The 18957-nt window shown below is 43.7% G+C and overlaps 1 protein-coding gene across 3 annotated transcripts in view; it reads left to right on the top strand.

The window, feature by feature from the left end:
- The first annotated feature begins 1485 nt into the window (after positions 1-1485).
- The window catches only part of CXXC5 (CXXC finger protein 5), a 108384-nt gene continuing 90912 nt past the window's right edge, over positions 1486-18957 (top strand). For 2 of the 3 annotated variants that reach the window (XR_014026050.1, XM_081324777.1), the window contains exon 1: positions 2584-2647. The gene's annotated coding sequence lies outside the window, so the exon portion shown is untranslated. Of the gene's footprint in view, positions 1672-2583; positions 2648-18957 lie in introns of those variants that run through there. The other variant, XM_081324778.1, reaches the window with a different exon arrangement.

The following is an 18957-nucleotide window of genomic DNA, read 5'->3' as shown; positions in this document are numbered from 1 at the left end:
AAAATCTCTGGCCAGCCATTCTTGAAAATAGCTAGGAGATCCATCTCCACTCCTGTATATGAATACTGAGAACTTTGGGTTCTCAACCAAAGCCCTTTTTATTGCTCAACACTATTTGAAGAATGTTGAGTGTTTACTTGTGAATAGGTGTATGGGGTCTTCAGCCTTGGAATTTGCTCCCAGGGAAAGAAACTTGATATTCCCTCCACTCCCTTTTATGGGCCAGGTCAAGTCACTACTTTTCAGGTAATGACTGAGCCCCATTTCCTCCACTGGCTGTTTTAATCTTGTTTTCCTTCAGTTTTGTATGGTCGTTTCATCAATTGGCTGTTTTTCACCGTGTTAAATAGATTTATTATGTTGTTTGGATAGCTTGGAGGAAAAAGACAAAATATAAATGTTTTCATTAAAGAAACCAGACATATATTGATAGCGGTAATAGCAATCAATTTATTTACAAGCAAAAGGCTCAAATAGCAAGTTAAAACATAATCTAAAATTTGGTATTGAATAAGACAGTTTAACAAGGAAACTATTTAATATTACATAATATACTTATAACTCTACTTGACTGTGACATCAAGAAGAATCTGGAAAAATCAAAAAAGGGTGGGGGGGGTCACCATCTAGTAGCACCCTTGTTATATAGCCCGCACAATACATCATGCCAACCAGAAGTCCTGTGTTAAATGAGTATCTTTTTTTGGTAACACTTAGGTCTGCTTTATTAATGTACTTGAACGTTTTATTTTTTTATTTTTTATTTTAATTCCATTTATATCCCGCCCTTCTCCGGAAGACTCAAGGCGGCTTACAAGCTTAGCAGTAGCCTTCATTCTATGTATATGCCTGCTTATTAGGGCTTTCACACACACACACACACACACACACACACACACACCCAAGCGGCATTATTACAAAGTCAGCTTAATTGCCCCCAACAATCTAGGTCCTCATTTTACCTACTTCGGAAGGATGGAAGGCTGAGTCAACCTAGTTTTCTCTATCCAGTGGCAGAAACTGGAAGCCCTAGCGCTTAAACGAAACGACAGTGGCTCACTCATATCACTCCGAATTAAATTTATTTTTCGGTCCCACCATCAACGGGAAAATTGAAACTAAATTTGGGTGGACGGGCTCATAAAATTGCCGCACGCTGTTCCTTTTTCGCCTGAGCTCAGCGGTTCCCTCTCTCAGGCGTTCGCCGTACGGCCACTGCACATTGCGGAGAATCAATTGCCCGCGTATGCCTCTCCCCTCATCGTCCCACAGAGATCCTCGGGCGAGTCACGCGCTCAAGCCACTGCCCGGGGCCGAGGCGCTGCGAAGGCTCGCGCTCCCCCTCCCGTGCTCAAAAGTTACGTGGGAAAGGGGTGCCTGGTTCCTCCGAGCCCACCCGTGCTGCGCTCCTCACGTCCCTGCCTTGAGGGAGGAGCCATGCTATTTGCAGCTTGCCCTGCAAGCCTTAACGCGAGAGGAAGGAGAGGAGGGGGCACCCCTTGGCGGTGGAAGGAAGAGAGAAAATGGCTCAAGTCCGCGTCTTCGGGGGTCACGCGGTTCCTGGAATCTAAAGGGATCAAGGGTCCGCCCACGTAGCCGCTATGGAAACATGACAGCTGAGGAGAGTCCAGCCAACAGCTGACCCAAGCGGCTGGGTCCTGCCTGATTCTGGTAACGTAGGGGAGGGCTTGGTTCCGCGGCGTCCTCCTATTTTCCTGCCGCCGTAAACATTAGTACGCTTCCGAATTGTTGAGCTCCCATTCAGATTCGCCGTAAACAAAATTTGCTGTCTTCCTCGAAGGCGAGGGGGGACGACCACGAAGCTCACTTGGGACCAGGCTTCGTTTGTATCTGAATGCTAATTTGTTTACATTCGTGGTTCGTTTACTTCGAGCCTCTATCCCTTTTTCACCTCTTCTGTTAGACGCGCCCTTTTTTACCTCGCGGCTGAAACCAAGCCTTCCGGCGAGGATCTCGAAACTTCATCCCTTTCTTCCAGAAAAAAAATATTACTCGCTTTGGTGGGACTTTGCAAACGCGTGGCTGTAAACCGAGGAACCGCTGAACGTGGCGCCGTATCAGCCGAGCTACCTCCCGGAAACTTTAACGCTTCAAAGTTTTGCATCTCTTTAACTTCGGGTGGCGTGCGTGTCTTTAAAGGGAAAGAACTTGCCGCGGTATTCCTATCGGAATTCTCACAGGATGGGGTGGGGAGGAGATTGAAACTCAGAAAGAGCGTGGGGAAGAAGATGCAAGGACTCGGGTTGGGGATAGCGGCGTCGTTTGGATTGAGCGATCGTAACCCCAAAAGAACGAGCGCCCCCCACTCCCCCCAGCCTCGGAAGGCCCAACGAACCGATTGCTACGAAACGGTTTTGACTTGTGGCTTTTAGGGAGGCTAGAGGGATACTCGCGGTCGGAGCGCTAAAGACAAGGGCAGAGAGAAAAGCGCCAGCTGCAGAAGGGGAGGAGAAATCAGGCAGCCAAATAAACGGGTGCCTGGCTCTGAGAGTCCGGTCCGGGTTTTGCTTACAGCCCCGGGCATTAGCAATAGCAGCAATAGCAGCATTAGCAGCAGCAGCAACGAGAGGCAGCCCTTTGCAATGTGGTCCGCCAGTCTCGGCGCTTGCAGAGCGAGGATGTAGAGGTGGGTTTGTCGAGGAGTTGCTGGCGTGGGATCGAAGGAGGGAGGGAGGGAGGGAGGGAGGGCGAGAATGTTCTCGTCAGCTATCTTTTAGCGCGATCAACTATCTTGTTTGCAATCCTGACTTTGCCCGCTCCGACCTCTTTCTTAATACGCCCGCCGCCGTCTTGCTTTGGGGCTTCTGCTGCCACTCCTGAACGTGTCCGGCGAGGGAGTCGGCTTCGCTGAGCTCCCTTTTGGAGCGAGGATACCTTGCGGGGTGGGGGGGTGGGGGTGGGAAGGCAGGTGTTAAGATCGGCAGCATCACCACCACCACGGTGCACGATCTGGATTTGCCTCTCTAATCCGGCTAGCGCCAGCGCGCACGCAACACGCGCACACACACACACACACGGACTGCCCGGAGGTGGCGGGTGCAGCTCTCCTTCCTCCTCCCTCGGCTTCGCGGCTGCTATTCTTGTAGCTCTGGACCCGCTTAAGCCTCTGGTAGGTGCAACAATCCGAAGAGGCCTTTCTCCTGGTTCTTCTTAGGTACAGATGCAGATGCAGGAAGGAGGAAAGTCTGGCGGAAAAGTTTGCGGCGGCGAAGTAATTCCCTTCCCCTTCGGGTGCTGCCGAGGGTGTGGGGGGGGAGATGGCGTTAGGTCCCTCTCTGGCTTTCCTTCCACCTTCCGTGCCGCCTCCCTCCTCCCTTGCTTTCTTTCTGGGGGGGGGGGGTGTTGCTGCCGCAGCAAGCACATCCACGCCGGTCTCAGATCAGTGGCTCCAGACAAAAAGCGAGGGGGGATTTTGGGGTGTGTTGCCGCGTGCGGTTCTCGAGCAGCGCCAGCGGCAAAAGAGCAAGGCTTCGGGAGGTCCCCTGAAGAGGGCGGACTCTTCCCTCAATCCCGAAAGCCAACCCGGGGCAAGAGACCTCAGCTCCTTTTTTTTTTCTTCCCCTCCTTCGGCAGGAAGGGAAGCAGCGGCCGGAGCTGCCCGCCGAGGCTGTAAGTGGAGCCGCTGGTTCTGGTTTTTCCTTGCCCTTGGGGGAGGGTTGGGGGGGGGAGGACGGGAGGGGGGGGAAGGGAGCGAGCGCTCGGTTCGTGTGGCTGCTGAGCAAAGTTTTGTTTGGAAGATTTAGCGCCCCCCTTCCTCCCCCCCCCTTTCCCTTCCTTTTAAAGGCGACAGCTGCCAGCTTTCAGCGCACGGGATTTATAGCGGGGTCTCTTTCCGTTCTTCCTCCCCCCCCCTCCCCGCTCGGGTCGGCCACTGCATTGAAGATCCAGAGCTCCTCCTTTCCTTCTCCCCCCCCTATCCGCCCCCTGGGCCGCCTAATCGGTGGTTCGTTTCCCAGGTTACAGCCGTAGTGTCTGCAGCTAGCCAGCCAGGCGTTGGAAGGCTGCTGGGTCTGGCTGACCCACCACGTCGTCCCTCTCTCCTGCTTGTGCGAGCAGGCGGCGGATTAGAGAGGCGCCCGAGGAGCCTCGAGGAGCGCCTCTGCAGGGGCTGTCAGCTGTTTGTCGCCTCCGCTTCTCCCCCGCGAGGTCTGGCCGGACAGTGGGCGAGCCTGGCTGGCGCTTCCATGCCTGCCTCCTGCAGCGCCTGAAGCCTGGGGAGGGAGGGAGGGAGGGAGGCTGCCTCTGCTTATTGATGACCTTACCCAAAATAATAATAATAATTAATAATAATAATAATAAAATAATAATAATAAGAAGAAGAAGAAGAAGTTGGAAGGAACCTTGGAGGTCATCTAGTCCAACCCCCTGCTCAGGCAGGAAACCCTATACCAGGGGTTGGCAACCTTGGCTCTTTTATGACTCGCGGACTTCAACTCCCAGAATTCCTGAGCCAGCTATGCTGGCTCAGGAATTCTGGGAGTTGAAGTCCGCGAGTCATAAAAGAGCCAAGGTTGCCTACCCCTGCCCTATACCATTTCAGGCAAATGGCTGTCCAGTCTCTTCTTAAAAACCTCCTGCGGGCGGCAGGAAAGAAGAGACCGTCCTCGGAAGCTTCATTTCTTCCGGCGCGGGAAGGCTTTCGTTTCACCGCCACCTTCTTCTCTCTTTTACTCGAAGGTGGTTTCACGGAATCGGCAGGACCAAAAAAGTTAGAAGTCGCCGATTCGCTCGCGCTTGGAAGATGATTTTGCCAATTGGCGTTTGCTTCCGATTCCTGCTTGGGTTTATTGGGCTACCCAGGGCTTTTTTTTTCTCACAGAACGCTCAGAACGGAGTTCCGGCACCTTTTTTGGATGGAATTTATTTTAATTTATTTCAAAGTTTATTTTTTAATTTACTGGACAGAGACCTTTAAGTTTTGCTGTTGTTAGCCGCCCTGAGTCCCTCGGGAGATAGGGCGGGATATAAATCCCATTAATAAATAATAAATAAATAAACCTTGTAGGGTAGGCAAGGCGGGTTGTATGACATGTGTGAGTTCCAGCACCTTTTTCTTTTAGAAAAAAAGCACTGGGGCTACCCATTTATCTTGTGGTGGCAGCTACACTTTTTTCTCTCCCCCCCCTTTCCTTTGCAAGTTCGTTGCTTAGCTTTAAATCTGCAGACTTGGGAGATTGTAGAGCTGCACCGCTCTGCAGCTGTCTTGGTGTGGGACAAGACTTTCCTTTTTCCACCAGGACCCCTTTCCGTCGCCTGAGGGGAGAGCCAAAGTTGCTGGTCTCTTCCACGCTCACAGTCAGCTTGCTCTGACACCCTTTCCCCACCCTCGCTAGAGTGCCCTCTGGCCCACAGCCGCAGGAAGGAGTTTCCAAAAGGCAACTGGGTTTGTTGGTGGCCAAAGGGAAGGTTCTAAGAAACCAGAGCAATTGCAAAACCAAGGGCTTGTTGGTGTTTTGCCTTAGTTAGGCAAATCAACGTGATTGAAAAGCATGCTGATCTATTTTAAAATAAACTTAATCCGAATATTTTTCTTCACTGAGCCCAGTTCATTCCAGGCAGGCCCTACCACTCATTAGCTCACGTTCTTGAGGCTTAGTCCTTCCTATGTTGCTCTTGGTTACAGGCTATGTGCTCTGATCCTTGCTGGAGTTCACTGCTTTTCATGCTTGTCATAATTGACCATTTGGAAATTTCCATCAGTAGGTGAGAGAACCTTACCAAAGAACTCTACTGCATTTCATCATGCCACATCTGTTTGCCTTAAGGCAGTGATGGCGAACCTTTTAGAGACCGAGTGCCCAAACTGCAACCCAAAACCCACTTATGTATCATCGGGTGCCGGGTGGGCGTGGCCCATTGGGTGGGCGTGGCTGCGGTGGTAACGGCAGACTGGGTGGGACTAAAAAGTTCAATCAATCAATTCTAACTGCGAGATCTTTTTTCCTCATGAGAAGTTGAAATTGATTGATTGATCCTTTTTTTTTGCACACAGCGGCGGTGGCCTAAAGCGAAAAGGTTTTATAAAACCCAGCTAAAGGCCTAGGACTGGGACGACGGCGCACGTGCCCATAGACAGGGCTCTGTGTGCCACAGGTTCACCACCACGGCCTTAAGGTATGGAGAGTCTTAAACATTGGCACTGGCTGATAATACATTGGTAATAAGTGGAAAGTCTGTGGGCCTTATCAGTGTGTCTGGCTGGGGCCTGGGCTTGACTACAGTAAGGTCAGTAGGGTGAGAAGGAGAAAGAAAGAGCAGAATGTCTTGGTTTGCTGTGCCGAGAAAGAATCAAACCTCTGCAAGGATTTCCTGTCAGCAAGATCTGAATCATTTAGTGTCAGATAGATGGCAAGTTTGCCCTCACAACTAGTTGTGACTCCAAGGAACAGCATTTGTTCATGTGAAATGCCCCCCTCTTATATTTGCTGATTAATAGCATACTGACCTCCTTTCTATGCACCAACTCCTGTAAACTTTATTTGGCAGCAGTGGCTCTTTTTTACTTATCTTGGTTGAGAGTATTGAAAAAACAAAATTCTATGTTTTTCCTTTCATTTTGTAAAAGTCTTTCTGGTCTCTTGTGGTGTCAGGAACTATTCTGGAAGAAAAAATAAGATGGCTAGTGATTAAAAATAATTTTGCAGTCTGACTCCAAAGGGGTGTTGTTGTTGTTTTGAATGTTAGGATCCTAATTTTGTGGATGTGGAGATGTGTCTGCATTCAGTATGGGTGATTCCAGTGTTTGAGCGGGAACTATCAGTAGCAACCTTCCTTATTTTCCTATATTATAATTATGAAACAGATTGATCTTCCTCCATTCAGCTTCTAAACTTGAAAAATGGTTGTGCCCAATACCTTGGCTGTAGCGCCCCATCCATTAGGATTAAATCAGTCATAGTGTTTATGGGAACAATAACAGAGAGGTGAACCCACAGATTTTAAAACTATATGTAAATAAATGTTCCTGATCAGTCATCCTGAAAAGTTTCTGCTCTCTATGATTTGCTTCTGAGAACTGTGATATAGGAGGCTACAGCTTAGTCCTTGAGATGAGGTCATCATCACCCTCAGCCGTCTTGGGGATACCTCTGCAATTTAGTGAGTTTATTTTTAAAAAGAACATCCATACCAACCAACATACCTACATACTAATCACTCACTTCTCGTTTAAGGCAAACAATGATTTGTGGCATACAAAAAAGTAAAAACTAGTGAATAAAAATAAATTGGAGGCAGGGGATAAATGGAAAGAAAATCTTATCTAACTTTTTTTTACCAACTTTTTTTTTTTATTTTAATTCCATTTATATCCCGCCCTTCTCCGAAGACTCAGGGCGGCTTACAAGCTTAGCAGTAGCCTTCATTCTATGTATATGCCTGCTTATTAGGGCTTTCACACACCCCCCCCCAAGCGGCATTATTACAAAGTCAGCTTAATTGCCTCCAACAATCTGGGTCCTCTTTTTTACCTACCTCTGAAGGATGGAAGGCTGAGTCAACCTTGAGCCTGGTGGGACTCGAACCTGCACTAATTGCAGGCAGCTGCTGTTACGTAAGGAGGCATTAGCCCACTGCTCCACCAAGGCTATTTATATATCTCACTTTATCTTTTTTGTTTTTTTACAATCCAGCTCAGTTTCTTTCACATACGTATATCATACATTTCCTTTTTTTCCCTACTCAACCATAGTTTCTCAGTCTTTTCCTTCCTCTCAACCTGTTTAGTCTTCCTGCATGTAATTGTTTTGCAATTACAGTTTGCAGTATGTTACTATACAAGTGGTTCTTGACCTACAATAGTTCATTTAGTGACCGCTCAAAGTTACAATGCCACTGATAAAAATGACATGGCCATTTTTCATAGTTATGACCTTTCCAGCATCCCCATGGTCACGTGATCAAAATTCAGACACTTGGCAACTGGTTCATACTTATGACGATCGCAGTGTCCCGGGGTCATGTGATCCCCTTTTGCGACCTGGCAAGCAAAGTCAATGGGGAAGTCAGATTCACTTAATAACACTTTGACTATCTTAACACCTGCAGTGAATTAACTTAACAACTGAGGCAAGAAAGATTGTAAAATGGGGCAAAACTCACTTAACAAATGTCTCACTTAACAACAGAAATTTTGGACTCAATTGTGGTTGTAAGTCAAGGACTTCCTATATAACCAAATCATCTCTCTCCATATATGTCTGTTTGTATTTATTTTATTTTATTTTATTTTTTATTCTTTTTTCATGTTATTATTCATTCTGGTGAATTCACTTTTTTGTTTAGCTCTCTTTCATCATCTATTCATGCTTGTTCTTATCACTTCTTGCTTACTCAGAAACACTTCTTTAGTGATCAATCCCCATGCATTCAACTTTTTTGTTTCTTCTTACATGTTCAATTCCCATATTGCTTGTTAGCCTGATATGGGACAATATCTAAGCCTGCCTACTAAAAATATTTAAAACTAGACAGAAATTGAATACAGTGTTCTTGGTAATGTTTTATTGCATGTGCAGTAGTCTTCTCAATGGAAACTGTTTTTGTTGTTCCCAAATATGGCTAGATTCAAAAATATCATGTTTGCATTTTTAGAGATTCAGATAGATAGGGATCCATAATTCTGTAGTTTGCATGAGGCAAACAGGTGTTTTCAAGACTTTTTTTATGTTCTGTGAGTCATATGCAAACCTTCAAGACTGCACTTTGAATTCTTTTGTATTTAATTTGCATATCCGATTGTAGCTCACTCACTTGTTCTTAATTGCAGCTACCATTGGCTGGATTGCTCTGTCTCCTTCCAGCTCCATTGGGCATCTATCTTAGGTGCATCTGCAAACTTTAGCCTTTTCATGAGTTATGCTCACTTTATTTTATGCCAGTTGCATGACAGAGTGCAAAATGCATATGCATAACAATTACGTTACAAACCTGTTCATTTAATGACATTTATGATAGGTGGTTTGTGCTTATATGAGTACACAAAGATGAGATAGTTTCATGTTGCATATTTTTCAACAGTCCAAAGTCATCAGTTTGTTTCTGTTTGAATACTTTGCTTCTAAGCACTTCAAATTATTTAAATCTCAATCCCAGAAGAGTCAGAACAGTTTAATTCTGTTTTAGTAGATAGTTCCATTCTAACATTTTAACACAATTATTCTAATTTTTTAGATTAATTGATTTGATTTGTTGTTAAAGCTGTTGTACAGTTTGATCTTATTAGATGGGGGTTCAACTACAGTTCAAATTAGTATGCATACATGATATATATATATATATATATATATATATATATATATATATAGATAGATAGATAGATAGATAGATAGATAGATAGATATAGATATAGATATAGATATAGATGAGATAGATAGATAGATAGATATAGATATATAGATATATAGATATAGATATAGATATATTATGTAATATGCTTGAACAGGCTTTTATTGTACACATATGTGGCTACTTATTCTGATCAATTGTCTTTAAAAATTAAAAAAACCTGTCAAATTACAAATGGTTTTTATTCACAATGGTATGTTTTGCAAGAAAAAAATTGAAATCTCTTTTAACCAAATATTTGAAATCTAATTTGAATAGAAGAAAAAATATGAGTTTTAAAAAAATACTGATTTTTATCCTTGCTTCTAACTGAAATTCTTGTTTATACGAACTTAAACTCAGTGCCCTGATCTTTAAGTAATACTTAGCTGCAATGCCATTTGTTTCAAAGCAATCTGAATAAGCATTTAGGAAGCCAGGGGTCAGTGACTGAAAGTGATTGTGTATGGTCTAATTTAAAGTTAAGTAAGCCAAAGAAATCAGAGCTTAAAGTGCAGTTTCTGCTTGTTTGCATTGGTGTTCTAAGGAGTTACCAAACACTAAACAGATTGGTGAATTTGTGCTTTGAAAAAAAACCTAGATCTACTTTATATTGATGAAAATCATAATGCCCAAGACACAAAAAAGTTGTTTTTCGTTTCTGAGTCGTTTATAGGATCAATTGTCACTTTTAAGTAAAGTGTGAATGAGTCTTCTGCATCATTGCATTTCCCTTCATAGAGCAGGGAAACATCTGGAGCTTCAATTTATGGTTTTTTCCTACATTTAAACCTAGACATTGTAGTGGGCAACTTCCAACAAACATTGTTTTGACAGTAACATAATTGGATTATCTTTATATGGCCAGTGAGTGGACTTCTTTTAGAGGAGAGTGGGCAGTGTAGCAGCTGAAGTCAAATCAGATATCAAGGACTGGAAATACTCAAGATAATGAAACAAATAGTAATGAACACTCATTCTGGGAATTACAGGTTGTCCTCGACGTACAGCCATTTGTCTAGCAACAGTTTGAAGTTATTGTGGCCCTGAAAAAAGTGACTTATGACCGGTCCTCGCACTTAAAACTGTTGAGGCATCCCCCACAGTTGCATGGTCAAAAGTTCGGGTGCTTGGCAACTGGCAGTGCATTTAGGACAGTTGTGGGGGTCACGTGATCACCATTGGCGACCTTCCCAGCTGGCTTCCAAGAGGCAACAGTGGAAAGCCAGATTCACTTAACAGCTGTGAGATTCCCTTGACAGCTGCAATGATTTGCTTTAAAACTGTGACCAAAAAGGTCATAAAATCAGGCATGGCATCACTTAACAATCATCTTGGCTATGGAAATTCTGGTCACTGTAGTGGTCATAAGCCCCATACAGGTTATTTTACTGATGCTCTGAGCCTGCATTCCTTCAGAGATCAGATTGGATCTCTGGAAACAATATTTTATCTCAAATACGGAGCAAAATTCAGAGCATCACTTCATAATACTAGAAGCTGTGGTTTCATCATTTGGAATATCTGCCACCTTTTACCTTCCACTATTAATAATAATGATGATGATGATGAGGGTGATGATGTTGGAAGGAATCTTGAAGGTCATCTAGCCCAACTCCCTGCTCAGGCAGGAAACCCTATACCAGTGATGGCGAACCTTTTAGAGACCGAGTGCCGAAACAGCAACCCAAAACCCACTTATTTATCGCTGGGTGCCAGGTGGGCGTGGCCTACTGGGTGGGTGTGGCTGTGGTGGTCGTGGAAGATTGGGTGGGTGTGGCCAAAGTGGGTGTGGTCACCTCAATGTCGCTCGTGGGGAGGGACACCTCTGGGGGGCAGCTGGTTGAAGAGGGACAGTTGCCACTTCCGAAGCATGGCGCGAGTGCCCACAGGGAGGGCTCTGAGTGCCGCGTCTGGCACCTGTGCCTTAGGTTCGCCACCACTGCCCTATACCATTTCAGACAAATGGCTGTCCAGTCTTTTCTTAAAAACTTCCAGTGTTGGAGCATTCACCGCTTCTGGAGGCAGGTTGTTCCACTGGTTAATTGTTCTAACGGTCAGGAAGTTCTCCTTAGCTCTAGGTTGCTTCTCTCTTTGGTTAGTTTCCATCCGTTGCTTCTTGTCCTGCCCTCAGGTGCTTTGGAGAATAGCTTGGCTCCCTCTTCTTTGTGGCAGCCCCCCAGATATTGGAACACTGCTATCATGTCACCCCTCGTCCTTCTCTTCATTAAACTAGACATACCCAATTCCAGCAGCTGTTCCTTATATGTTTTATTTCAAGGAAACAGTAAAATAATTTTTGTGGTGTAAACAAAATCTATCCAGCTATCCCTTCCTTTATTGATTTTCAAAAAAATAGCTTAAAAGAGAAACAGAAAATCTTTTTAAAAAAAGAAAACAGGAAAGAAAAAAAGAGTGCAAGAAAGAAGAGGAAAAGAGAAAAATAGAAAATCAATGCCTGTTCTGTTCAGAGTACTGTTGAAAAAAATTAATATAGCAAATGAAAATAATTATTTAAATATAATTAGGGATGTGAATGGAAACAACTTTCTGAACAAGTAATTTGTTTTAAACTGTTGTAACGTTCTGTTGTATGTCTTAGATCGGGGTAGGTAACCTTGGCTCTTTTATGACTCGTGGACTTCAACTCCCAGAATTCCTGTGCCAATCATGCTGCCTCAGGAATTCTGGGAGTTGAAGTCCACGAGTCATAAAAGAGCCAAGGTTGCCTATCCCTGTCTTAGATGGTAGGATACAGTGCTGAGATGAGAGTGTCTTCATTATACAGCATATTTAGTGATGAACCGATATTTAATTTTAGGTAACTGATAGATTATAATAATTTGCAAAAAGCCTCTTGTTCTGTTCCCTTTTAGTGGACTTGTGAATAACGTTTGCTTCTATCTCGATTAAGTTCAAATTAATCTATGTTTGAACCCATCAATGTGATAAATCAAATTTTAAATATTAGTTGAGCTAGAGTCCAGTTTGACAGTAGTTTGTTTCAAACAACTCTAGTTAGGGGTTGACAGTTTGTTGGATTCTGTGAAACTAAAAGCAGAGAAGATCTCTATTCACGATATGATTGCTGCAGGAAGGGAAATATGTGAGTCCAAATCTTGCTGTTGATTTTCCCTAACACTTTAAAAGTTTATGTACTTTGAAAGCTGAGTTTTATTAGCCAAGTGATGTTCATTTGGGTCACGAATGGATCCTTGACTGGCAGCCACACTAGCCCATTGCTGTTTTCCATAGACATTTCCATAGAAATACTCCTGTATTCCCTTGTGCTTTACTATTGGAAGTAATTGAGCCTAGATAATCCATAACCTACTAGGGACGCAGTGGCTCAGTGGGTTAGGATGCTGAGCTTGTCGATCAGAAGGTCGGCAGTTTGGTGGGTCGAATCCCGAGTGCCATGTAACAGAGTGAGGCGCCTGTTACTTGTCCCAGCTTCTGCCAACCTAGCAGTTCGAAAGCACGTAAAAATACAAGTAGAAAAATAGGGACCACTCTGGTGGGAAGGTAACAGCGTTCCATGCGCCTTTGGCGTCTAGTCATGCTGGCCACATGACCACGGAGACGTCCTGGGACAAGCGCTAGCTCTTCGGCTTTGAAACGGAGATAAGCACCGGCCCCTAGAGTCGGAAACGACTAGCACTCATGTGTGGGGGAACCTTTACCTTTACCTTTAATCCATAACCTGACAATTGTATTGTGACTTCCCTATTTTGACAGTTATTTTAAAAATACATTGAAGAGCATTTTAATTTTTAGTGTCTCAGATGTAATTTTTTTGCTCAGCACCTGCCTGGCTTCATTCTGCATTAGTATTGGCACCAGCTGTGCTTACTACCTTACTCTTTTTTTTCTCTCCTAGCTTTTTTCTTTTTTTCTTTGCCATAGTCTGGCATTTTGGTGTGGTATGCGTGCACATTTGCATCTGTCTGCCTGTAGCATAGATGAAAACTGGGAGCAAATCCAGATAAAGCAAAACATAGAAAATGGTGACAGAGAAGATGGGATACATCACTACGGAACACGTGTTTAGTTTTAAGGCCATAGAGATAAAATAATCACAATGCCATCTTTGTATTAGGCAGGAAAAGCTTTTTGATATAGATGTAGTAGGTCTAGAGTTGGTCAGCCCCACAGATTGGGACTAGTAAGAAACTGCAATAATCCGATGAAAAGTTTGGTTTCAGAACTCACCTTGTAAGAAATTAAAAATCTGAAGAAGCATCAGAAGATGTTAAATGTGTGCATTTTTGGCAAGCAGAGATAATAAATAGGTGACGGTTGAATCAAGAGCAGGAAATACGAAAGACATGGGATTTCTTAAATCTTAGGATCAGAATCGGAACTGAGTCTGTTGAGTAGTCCTTGGGAGGTTTGAGAAACCTTTCTAATTTTTTCCTGAAGGATTAGTTTTGTGCAGATCCTATTGTTTGGCAATAATCTAGCTGGTGCATGCAGGCCTGACAAATAGAGTAGGAAATACTTATATACTACTAAAACTCTCCTTGTCATGATCTTTAACTGGTTGTAATTTGTATTATTGGACAACATTTTTGAACCAAGTTCTCTCTAATCGGCTAACTTTCAGAATATGTCCAAAATTCAGGATCCATGACTTTTGAGGGAATGAAATTTGGGAAGGTTGTGGCTGCTTCAGTACTACTGGCTGCTTCTGGACTGCTGCTGTGGTCCCATGCTCTTCATTTTGAACATTCCGTGACAATTTCCTAGCCACTGTCACATTCCTTCACTTCCTGCCCCACCCAACAGTAGCCATTTACTTGACTGCCGGGAAGAGAAGGGAATGGGGGAGGAATAGGAAGAAAGGGAGGGAGGAGCAACTAGGAACCTTTCCTGGCCCATGCCCCCCCCCCCTCAATTCATGCTGCCCCAACCTGTGCAACACTTCTTGCACACTGCATGCACCCTTTCATCACCTCTCTGTGTGCCTTGCCCAACCCCCATGGCATTTCTTAGGCACCCCCATCACCCTTCTTGACCTGCATCATCCGCTCATGCTCTACCCAACCCATGTGGAGTTTTTGTGAGCATCCACTCACCTTCCTAATATGTGCAATACATCCAAATACACCCCCTTTGCTCCCTCTCCCACTGGACAGCAGCCACTTAACCCTAAATGCTGACCTGGACTTGCAATTTCGTGCTGGCTTCCCCAGTGACTTTCTCCCTGCAGGTTTACCACAAGAAAAGTAAATGATGAAGCTAGCAGGATTTCTAGGGAAGGGGGTGAGGAAGGAAGGAAAGAGCAGTGAGAAAGGGAAGAAGGAAGGGAATGGAAGGAAGGAAGGAAGGTATCTGATGCTTCCTGCCAGATTCTCATAAGGAAACTCAATGGGATAGCCAGCAGGAAGTTGAAAGTTGTTCCAGCTCCCACTGCTTTTTTGCCCACCCTGAGTCAATGTGTTTCTTCATTTAGTTAAGGAAATATTTCTGAAATGTTACCCAATAGATAATCAGTTTAGTGTTTCCCTAGAAATCTAAAGTGAAGTGGGCTTTCAACATAGTATAGTGGAAGTTGATCAGGCTGTAACTGTAACCATTATGGAATCTCCTCCAAATATGAAAATGGTCATATTTAACAAATTTAGAGAAAAACAAAACAGAATTCAATTACAGTCTAGGAGGACATGCTTCTTCTCAAGGTGTTCTTGAAGAGGAAAAATACACATAGTATTATATAATGCTGCTTTTCAGTCAACTCTTCCAAATGGTAGTATGGATGATACTCTATTGTGCAGTTGCAGTGTAATTTTTTTGAGAGAACTTATGTAGTGAGTTCAGTAATATCCTTCTGGCAGCGGAGAAGACTTAAGTAAGACTGCTAGAAGATTCCTCTGCACACTGGTAACTTTCTTCATGCTTCCTTAACATGTTCTTGAAGCACTGGAGAAGCCATCTGAAATAGAATAAGGAATTGCATGGGAATATAACAACATGTCATTGGAGGCTTGCTTGCATTGATCATAGATTTTGCCACCAAAATATCTTTTGTATTTTATTATTTTTTATAGAGGCTTCCCAATTTGAAATGACATCATAGAACAGATTGACAAAGGACCTGATATACTATAAACATGTAATAGTTCCTTTGCCAAAGAAGATTAGACTTGGAAAATTCTTTGGCAACTTTGCAGACCAAAAATATAGAAAACATTATTTTATCTGTTTTTTTATAAAAAATGTAAAGTTGTAGTAGGTAGCAATTGAATCTTAGAGCCTTTTAGAGATGTTAATAGTATAATTCTGTATGTCAGCCTTCCCCAACCTGCAGGAATCCAGATCGAAGCATCCTATACATCAGGCGTCCTCAACCTCTGGTCCGTGGACCGGTACCAGGCCATGGCATGACAGCAACTGGTCCTCACAAACAAGCAAAGCCCCATCCATGGGATGCAGGCAGCACACAAAATCACGCACCCTTGGGTCCGTGGAAAGACCTTTTTCCACGGAACCGGTTCCTGGTGCCCAAAAGGTTGGGGACCTCTGCTATACATGACTCTCCAACCTTTGCTTGAACATGTCTTGTCAAGAGTCCACTTATCTCTCAAATTAGTTCCACTGTTAGATTGTTTTTTTCATTAGGCAGCTTATCTTAGCATTCAAACTGGATTCTGCTATCCTGTAACTTAAAGCTGCCATTCCCCACCCTGCACTTTAAGATGTGGGAAAAAAGGTCTTGGTCATTTTCTGTTTAAGGTATTTGAAAAATGCTCTCATATCGTTCTTTGCTTGTTTTTCTCATGGCCAAAAGCATATTGTACCCTGTTTTCCCAATCTCCTTTTATAGGACTTATTTTCAGTCACCTGTGCCTCTTTGGTGCCTTCCACTGAACCTATTCAGATTTCTCTGAATCCTTCTGAATGTGTGGTGCCCAGAATTTTATGTAATGCTTATGGTGGATTTAATCAATGGAAAATAAAGTGGAACAATTTCTTGGTTTTTGAAATTATATTTCAATTTAAGCTAAAATTTTGCTTCCATTTTTTAGCAGCCACATCACAGATTCATTTTAAAAGGTTCTCTCGTTTTGTAATGTGTGCTTGATTTCTGTTTACGAGGTGAACTTTGCATTTGTCTCTATTAGCCTTTATTTCTATATCTCACACTTCGGGATGAATGCAGTGGGAATCAGGTGTTTCAGAAGTGTGTGTGTGTACATCTGGTAAACCAAGAAGCACTAGAGCAGGTTGATGATAATGATTTTTTTAAAAAATGGATTTTTAAAAATTTAAATCGGGATTTTTTTTGATTTTTATCATATTTATTTTAATAAAATTCTTTTGGAGTAAAAATCGAAATATTTCTATTTAAGATGCATTAATAATTTATTTTATTCAGCATGAAATGGAGCTTAGTTATGTAACATAAGGCTTTATATTCTGCAATATTTAGTTTTTGGTAAACTCATTCAATGAATCCAAGCTTTGCAAGCTGAGATAACATGCACTGCATTGATGCATTCACACAATTTCACAGTAACCGTGAGATAAATCATAAAACAAATTTCAGGAATATTCTTTTATCCCATTGTTTTGCAAATCTATGTACACTACAAAATGTATGATTGTTTGAAGGAAAATGCATCTGCACCAGGCTCTTAAGTGTTTTAATTAAATAATTTGAGTAGTTCTCCAACTATCGTTTTTCCCTGAAATTAAGATCTGGTCTTATATTATTTCTGCCTCCAAAAGAGGCATTAGGTCTTATTTTTGGGGGATGTCTTATATTTGGTGGCGGCACCAACAGTCCCATTCAACAGGCGCCCGTGGGCCTACTGGGCCACTTCTGCTGTGGCCACTTGCGGCAGGAGGCCGTGCAGCACATCATGCCACTGCCACAATGAAGGGAGGCAGGTGGGGGAGGGGGTGGAGCTGTCCCATGCACCCCACACCCGCTTACTTCAGGGCCCCACCAGTCAGGCCATTCCTTGCTCAGCAACCTTCCTTTTCACTCCCCTCCTGAGCCGGACTGCCATGCTGTGGAGGATGGGTGGGGTAGGCCCGATCCCCCTCTGCCATTTCAGAGCCTGGGGGGAGTGATGGCGAAAGGCTCCACTTCTGCTGTGCACCACTGGAGGGGCTTTATTCATGCTTTGCCCCACAGATTTGCCCAGCGGCAGCCGACTCCTCCAACTCTCCCATGGCTTGCACCGTTATTGGGCACCGCAAGCCTTCCTTGCTGTCTCCTTCTGCCAGCCCTGTCTTTTGATAAATCTTCCTTTTGATAAATCTTCCTTTTGATAGATCCTCTTTTATTGTTATCAGCTAAAGTATGGCCATTTGCTGCTCTAACCCCTTGACTTTTTCTCCAAAGATTGCTACAGTTTTGTACTTGCTTCAAATAAATATATGCTTGGTTAGAGAAACAAACCTGCCACAACTATTATGGGCCACAATTACAGACTTCCATCATTCATTTTCACTTTGGCTTTTCTGAACACTACCAATAGAATGGCCTTTATCCTCTTCACTTTTCGGGCACTTAGGTTAGCCAAAAACAAATTCTTGATTTAAAGGCAATTTCTTAGATTACTTTTTTTTTGCAGATTTTCACTAAATTGGTCAAGGGATAGTAATTTCTAATTAATTCAATTGATTTGAACAGGTGTGGTGAAGCATGCTCTCCAACAAAGTTGGATAAACTTTGTTGTTAATGGAGTAAAGCAGTCAACTGAAACATAGACTTTGGGAAGCAGTAGAGATCTTTCCCTAACAATTGCTCCTCAGTTCCTTGACCATTCCTTGTTTGGGAGGACTAATTGTATAGCTTATTTGAGGTAAGCACAAGAGCATGGGATTATATGCGTATAAGGATATAGATTTGGGCTTCCGGTGGCTCCGCGGCGCCGGAGACAGCCTTCCCAGGCTGCCCGCCGCCCAGCTGTGTGATTTTTCGCCCGAAACAGCGCCGATCAGCTGTTCGGGCGAATTTGAAGCCCCCTCCTCGGGAGAAGAGGAGGGGGTGAGCTCCCAGGTAGGGGTTGAGTTCTCCGGGGCCGCCTGAGCTTGGAGCTTGGGCGGCTGAAGGATCAAACTCCCCCGCAGCCTGGGCTGCTCCCAGCTGGCTAGCGTCTCTGCTCCGGACTTCATGGAGCAGAGCCAGGCGTCTGCGACCATCCCTGCTTGAAGGAGAGACTATGAAAGGAAAAGAGCAGGCAGAGCAGTACAAGAGGGAAAGATGAAGAGATGAAAAGGATTATTTTATTTTACTCTCGAGCTTGATGGACTTTGCTTAAAACTTAAAGTGAAAGTGCGACACAATTGTAAGTAAAAGATGGCGTCTAAACCTCCCCCTAGAACTTTTCGGAGTGCTGGAAATTCTCCGGTGCAACAACAATCATTACTGCAGGCGTTGCATTCTCCAGATGTAGTGACATCGAAGGATCTTGAAAAACATACCCAGTTAATTTTGGAGTCAATGGGTGTTAAATTTGCACAGATGGAGGAGAAATTGGAGAAATTGGAGCAGAGAATGGAAGAAAGGATGGAACAGAAACTTAGAGAGATGAAGGTAGACATTTTGTCCTCAGTGCATAAAATAGCTAAATGTGTGGAGGTGCTGGATGACAAAGT

This window comes from Vipera berus (genome assembly GCF_964194415.1).
Source record: "Vipera berus genome assembly, chromosome: 3".
NCBI lineage: Eukaryota > Metazoa > Chordata > Lepidosauria > Squamata > Viperidae > Vipera > Vipera berus.
This window is presented reverse-complemented; position numbering and strand designations above follow the sequence as displayed.